The sequence below is a fragment of the Chanos chanos genome, chromosome 7 (genome assembly GCF_902362185.1).
Source record: "Chanos chanos chromosome 7, fChaCha1.1, whole genome shotgun sequence".
NCBI classification, from domain to species: domain Eukaryota; kingdom Metazoa; phylum Chordata; class Actinopteri; order Gonorynchiformes; family Chanidae; genus Chanos; species Chanos chanos.
This window is the reverse complement of record NC_044501.1, coordinates 23,423,017-23,430,200: the sequence shown is the minus strand read 5'-3', so window position 1 is coordinate 23,430,200 and position 7,184 is coordinate 23,423,017.

Genomic DNA, 7,184 nt, shown 5'->3' with positions numbered 1-7,184 from the left:
TTGTCTGGTCCACTTGGCTGGTCCGCTTGGCTGGTCCACTCGTCTGGTCCACTTGGCTGGTCTGCTTGGCTGGTACACTCATCTGGTACACTCGGCTGGTCCACTCGTCTGGTCCACTTGGCTGGTTCACTTGTCTGGTCCACTCGTCTGGTCCACTTGGCTGGTACACTCGGCTGGTCCACTCGTCTGGTCCACTTGGCTGGTCCACTTGGCTGGTCCACTCGGCTGGTCCACTCGTCTGGTCCACTTGGCTGGTCCACTTGGCTGGTACACTCGGCTGGTGGCAGTTGCTTCCGGCGGTGGCTCACCAGGGTCTGTGAAGCAGGGAAGGGATGTTCCCCCAGAGCTTCCTACAGCACTCTCTCTCTCGCTTCCTTTCCCCCAGGCTCCTGCTCTTATCCTGCTGCTAATGGGTTTTCCATAAGCTGTAGGTGCGCTCGTCACCAAACGACCAGCTGTGCCTCCATATAGGTTTTCCACGTTAGGCTTTGTCCCTCATGTGTCCTTGGGGTTGTCAGCTCTGTACTGTGTTGATCGTCTGAAGGAACTGATATCACTGCATTAAGTTTACTGTTTTATCTGTGTATGTTGGCAGTTTGTAATGAAATACAGACACATTAAGTTAACTGTTTTGTCTGTGTATGTTGGCAGTTTGTAATGAAATACAGACACATTAAGTTTACTGTTTTGTCTGTGTATGTTGGCAGTTTGTAATGAAATACACATTAAGTTTACTGTTTTGTCTGTGTATGTTGGCAGTTTGTAATGAAATACAGACACATTAAGTTTACTGTTGTGTTTGTTGGCAGTTTGTAATGAAATACAGACACATTAAGTTTACTGTTTTGTCTGCATATAGACCTGTTTCATCCAAGCACTTTAACTGCATGTTACAAAATATGCAAAATGTGACATTTCTGGAAAGACATTGAAAAGACATTTAGAGAGTGTATCTGGTGGTGTTTTATCTAGGTGTGATGGGATTGGGCAGAAAAAGGAGGGAGAAAAATGCTGAGAGGTAGAGAAATGATACACTATGTTTGTGTATATGTGCGTGTGTGTGTGTGTGTGTGTGTGTGTGTGTGTGTGTGTGTGAGAGAGAGAGAGAGGGAAAGAGAGAGAGAGAGAGAAAGCCACAGACAGATGAGTGTAGAGTTAAACTGGATCCTGTAGGGGGCAGTGTGAATACACTCGATGAGATCTGTCTGGTTTTCCTCTGGAGCAGCAATACCCACAGGTCTGCTCTTAACTTTCCAGTCCTGGTCATCCACATACTCATGTTCCTGTCTTTATATCTGTGTGTGGGAAGATGGGCAACATGAGGTGCCATGCATACTCTGCAGCTCTGAGTTAAATCATTGTTTAAAATGAGAAAAGGAAGAAGAGTATTTGGGTGATCCTTCACTGTATCTGGTGAACACTCCTGTATCCTTGTAGTCCTTAATGCAAGGGCTTTTGAGGTGATGTTAGTGGGAGAATCCTCCTCTTCAGCAGAACAGGAAAGTGAGAACCAGTGAATTGAGATGCGATTTGTGCCACTGTGGACATGGGATTCTGTCCACACTAAACTTCAGTCTGAGAACAACACCACACTGAGTTGTTGTCCTGTCTCCTCTGATGACCCAGTGCACTGGCTTCACCTCTACATGTATGCACGGATGTGTGTGCGTGTGTGTGTGTGTACTTGTTTTTGCTAACTTTGGAGAGCATTTTACTGAAAGTATACTATTCTGTTGGGAATGCATTGTCAAACTGGGATGAACAAACAAACAAATAAAACCTTGAGTGATCGAGTGTGTGTGTGTGTGTGTGTGTTTGTGTGTGTGTGAGTGAGTGATTCAGTGAATGTGTGTGCACGTGGCTTTATGTGAGTGATTGAGTGAGTGTGGGTGTATACAAGTGAGTGTGTGAATATGTGTGTGCGTATGAGTGAGTGAGTGTATGTGTGCATGTGCGAGTATGTTCGTGTGTGTGGGTGTGAGTGAGTGAGCCTGTATACATGTGTGAGGTGATATGTGGGACCAATCTAATCAGAGACGAGAGACACGGCTGAATTTTATCCCTGACTGTGGTCTCTGTGTTTAGCCACTTCACTTTGATATTGCCCTTTTGCACCTTACCCTCACTGTTCCCCACAGGGCTAAGTTTAGGAGATCTGAAGTCCCCTCCTCCACTCTCTCTCTCTCTCTCCCTAACACTCATCTCCTCCTATCCCCTCCCTCTCTCCTTCTTCCTCACGCATTTACCCTCTCCCCCTCTCTCTCCCTCTACATGAGCTGTACTAGAGCACTCAACTAACAGTCACAGCTCAGAGTATATAAACGCAGCGTTCGCTAGATCAGTGAACTCACACAGAAATTAGAGAGAGACAGAGAGACAGAGAGAGGAAAGACAGTAAAAGAAAACACAGAGGGATTTTTTACCCTACAAGCTCAGATGTGGAGTTTGTCAAGCCGGAGTGTGGATGTGTCAGAGCTGTGCTGAGTGTTACAGAGGGAGACGTTTTAAAGGGAATACACTGATACATCCAGCTCCAGTGATGCCCTAAGGAACAGGACATCATTGATGTGGTTGTCTGCACAAAACTGAAAGGAACAGTTCTTTTTTGACCCAGCTGAAATTTTAAACAGTTTTATAATGTCAGGAAGAGGATTCATGACCCAGTTAAGGAGCCTTTGGCTGGTGTGGCTTTGGCAAGGTGAGTGAAAAGATTTCTGTTTCTGCCTTTCAGTCATCCCCTGAGTCAGCCTGGGGCAGCAGGCGTCAGGTTTGAGCAGGTCAGCAGAGTGTCAACAGAGAGAAATCACATGACACTCAAAGCCCTATCACTACCCGCTCAGAACAGGGCTTTTAACCACTACAAAGTGTGCTCACTCCGCATTTCAAATCGAAGTTGCATTTTCACACCGCATTTCAAACCGAAGTCGCATCTTCACTCTGCATTTCAAACCAAAATCGCATCTGTTGAACAGGAGGGTTTTTTTTCTTGATATTGAAGATTAATATTAAATCCATTGAACCACTAAATATACTTTTTTATTTTGTGTATACTTTCTATAACAAGCTTGCTTTGCCGTTAGATTCTTCATGGAAACTGTTGACACGAGTAATGCATAAATGTATCGTAATCTGTTACTTTGTACTAACCAGTTTGGCACCAGCTGTGTGAGATTTCCTCGTCACTCTGCAAAAGCACTAAACTGCATTTATGTAGAGCAGAATCCAAACCAACCCCAGAGGTCTTAGTTCTCATCCCAAACTGGTCTACGGAGGGTTAGATTTGACCCCAAACTGACCCCATCATTGTTAACCTTCATTCCAAATTGTAAGACTGTTTAAGAGAACTCACTGATCGGAGCATTTGGTTGGAAATGGTGTGGGACTAGATTTTGTTGGAATGGTGTGGGACTAGATTTTGTTGGAAATGGTGTGGGATTGCCAGAATGACTGGACGAATCATGCAGAGATATGAACCCTATCAGTAAAGTGAGAAATAAGGTGTTTTTGGATGTGACATGGGAATGAAGTGTGTATGTCCATTATCTTCTGTTTTATTCTAACAGTGAGTGTTTCCAGAGTCTCTATCCAGCCAAGCAGATGCCATCTTTGGACAGGTTCAGCTCTGACTGGAGCTCATTAGAGAGCTCAGACCTGTGAGAGACCTTGAGTTGGATGATGAAACATAATGACGACCAATGGCTTAGGGAAAAGAGTGGTTTAAAGGGAGGACCCTCTGTTTTACACTCTCTGTGTGACTTCGGCAGTGAGATAAAAACAACTTCTAATATTTGTTAGAATATAAAACTTAGTAAGCACGTGTCAGCGTCCCAAGACAACACGCATGGCAATCTTCAGTAAGAGCTATTCCAGTTCACCCAGAGATTCAACAGCTGCCTTTAAGAACATTTAGAGTTGTTTTCTTAGTGTGCCCATATATTTTAATTGCTCTGTTTTTCAGTGAAGGGGGAGCATAGTTTTCAGGCTTTTGAATTGGCCAGAGGGCTTTGAGATAACCATTGTTGAGTGCAGAGGCTTGGTGCTGGAACTAATGTCATTACAAAGACAATGACCCAAACAACTGAGTCACATCATTAGTGACCCCCCAGTGAAGGGAGACTGTTAGACTGTGTCCTGTGGAGAGAGTCTCCACAGGCCACAGAACAGCACTCTGTACCTCAGCATGGACTTCAGCACAAAAAGGACAGGATGGAGATCCAGCATGGATAGGAACTGCCCATGAATTAGTAGAAGTGTGTGTGTGTGTGTGTGCATGCGTGTGTGTGTATGTGTGTGTGCGTGCATTTCTGTATGTTTTTCTGTCTTAAAAAGGACTTACCTTATTGATATTTAAGACATATCACAAGAGTCTCATTCTTATAAACCTTGTATAAAATCAACAAATATCTAATCTGTACAAATTTGAACTGTTGTTTACCAGAAATCTCAATTATCCTTGATGCATAGATGTAATGCAATAAATCAGTCTGTTTGTCAGTCTCTCATTCTCCCTGCATTCGCCTGACTCTCCTCAAACACCCCCAAACTAACATTCATGAGACAGATTTTGGAGTCGGGAAAGGCTTGGGCCACGAGTCCAAAATGTTGTGCAGCCAAAACTATCAACACTCTGTGAACTTAGAGAAAAAGACAAATTTCGTTGAACTGACTATTAAAAAAGTCTTGGAAACAAGATTAGTAGTGACGAATGTGCAAAGGTTGCCAATAGTGTAGCCTTCTGAATGACCGCAGGAGACATCTCTTCACTGCTCTCCCAGTGCATACTGCATGTCACAGTTGAAACTCAAACCCTGAGGGGTCTGGTGTGGAGCTCCAGGTTTCTCTGAGCCTGCTAAAGCCACTCTTTCAGACTCATTCCAGCATCGTTCATTTTTTCTTTTGCCTGCTACTTCAAGCAGTGTCAGAAAGCGTGCCAGACCAGTACCGTGTGATCTCTGGCCGCCTGGCACTGGGATCTGAAAGGTAGCCTTGGAGTAGTTTAGTCGTGCTTGAGTGCCAATGGCTGTGATTCTGCGTCCTATGAAAAGCATGTTTGGTTTGGCAAACTTCTGTTTTTCGTGATGTGTGAGTATCTCCTGTGATCATTTGTTGAGCTTTATGTTGTTCTCAGCTTTGTCTCCCCCAAACACACGAGTGTGATGTGCCTGACTGAGGATCTCATACTATATAATACTTCTAATACTAGTGGTGTGCAGTTTGGGAACGAATTGCTCTTTTTGAACGACGGCCCAGCGAGAAATTAACAAATCACTAACTGAGACGACTCATTACTCCTGAGTCATACAAAAGATTAGTTCAACATGAACAAATCATTCACAAACGACACATCACTAGTTTGAACTTGGACAGCTCGAGTCGGAATGTACGAGTTCGAACTCAGACAGCTCAAGTTCGAAAACCTGAGTTTGAAAGATCGACGGTTCGATGGTTCATGCAGTAGACGAGTCTACCTGAAGACACTCAAAGACTTAACTCATGTTCTGGGTCATATTGTCGATTTAGTGGATACACCATTCCAGTATCCCATAAGGCCTAGCTAGCAGATCTTTAGACACAATGAAGTAGGAGGCCAAAAAACATGCAGGCTCGCTTTGGTGTGAGAAAATAGAAACTTTTGTGTAGCTAATAAATGTGACGTATTGGTTTATGTTACCTGATCAGAAATTTGATATTAGAAATGTTTTTTATATAAAAAGAGTTTTAAGGACATTCATGTAATTATGTTTTTCGAACTGTTCGAAAGAATCGGGTTACTAAAATGAATTGAACTGCCCACCACTGACTAATACCCACAAAGTCTGTCTCTCAAAGTGTTACAGGGCAGACTGTCTCAGATAATGGGTGCCAACTGAAGAAGGGTCTTTGAAATGGAGAGATGGATTTGGTGGGAAGACTTGACTCACAGGTTCGAAAGATTAGCTGAAATCCTGAGGAGGTGTCCAGCTTCATGAATAATGCTCTCAGTCACTGAATTTGCTTTTCTGCTGAGAGGAAGTAGCTTGCACGCTAAACCAGTCCATATACCTCTATGTATGTCTGTATCTGACCGTTTACCCCCGTGGTGGTCACCAAACGTACACACCATTCTACAGGACTGTTCATTTATGTATCACCTTCTCACTTTCCACCTGAGCCAGCTCCCCTCTGTCTTTGTCACTGAGGTGCACTGGACTATGACCTGGTCTGTACAGGGAGTAAGGTGTTACTCTGCCCTTTTGACTCTAAATGCTGTAAGGCTTGTCTGTCAGTGCCAGCCCTGAGAACACTCCTGGCTAAGTGACAGAGAGATTTATGTCTCAAAACTGCAAACTGGGCCTGAGCCTCAGTGTCTGGGCAGCCCAGGAATCCTTTTGACACTTTGGGTGAGGGTCTAAACCTCTGGAGCCAAACTGCATCCTTTTGCTGTCAGCACCATCCTTAAAGTATCAAGTAGGTCTTACTTTTACTGTTGTCATGGTCACCAGTCATTTTTGCACGTGGAGCTAAAGTAATGTTCATTAGAATGTCAGTGTTGCAGGTGTGTCAGTTCCTACATTCCATGAGAAACAGAAACAGTCCCATCAGTGCCCCCGTGTCAGATCTACATGGCCAGTAGATGTCTGGTTTAACCAGTTTGTCTCCTGCCTGGGCTGGACTGCTTGGGCAGGTTGGTTTTTTAAGACTGTGGGCCAGATTTGTTGACATGCAAGACCCTCCCATGAAGGGTGGACCAGATGGGATATGGGTATGTTACTGACTCCTTTTTTTATCAGCTTACATAACTCTGCAATGATGGCTTCCCACAAGTGTAATTGGACATCATTAGTGTAACTTTGAATAACAAAGAGAAGTACAGTTGAGTAATTAAATGTTATTAAATTTAAAAGTGACAGCTGTCTTATAATCCCAATGCATTATCACATGCGTACAGAAAGTGTGGTCATCCCATCACTCTCATCTAATACATGTGCTTTTCACATATGTGTTGCTTTGGGAAAATTATTACTGTTGAAGGAGAAATGTGCAACCATTAACTATGATGTCTAAAACAACTCTCAGTTTCCACAGTTTCCACTGAGTCTGTGTCAGTCTCTCAATCCAAACAGTTCATCATGGTTTCACGTTCACACTCACTTCATATACTGCCCCAGCTTTCTTTTAAACTTAAAACTATCGGAAAAAGAGAG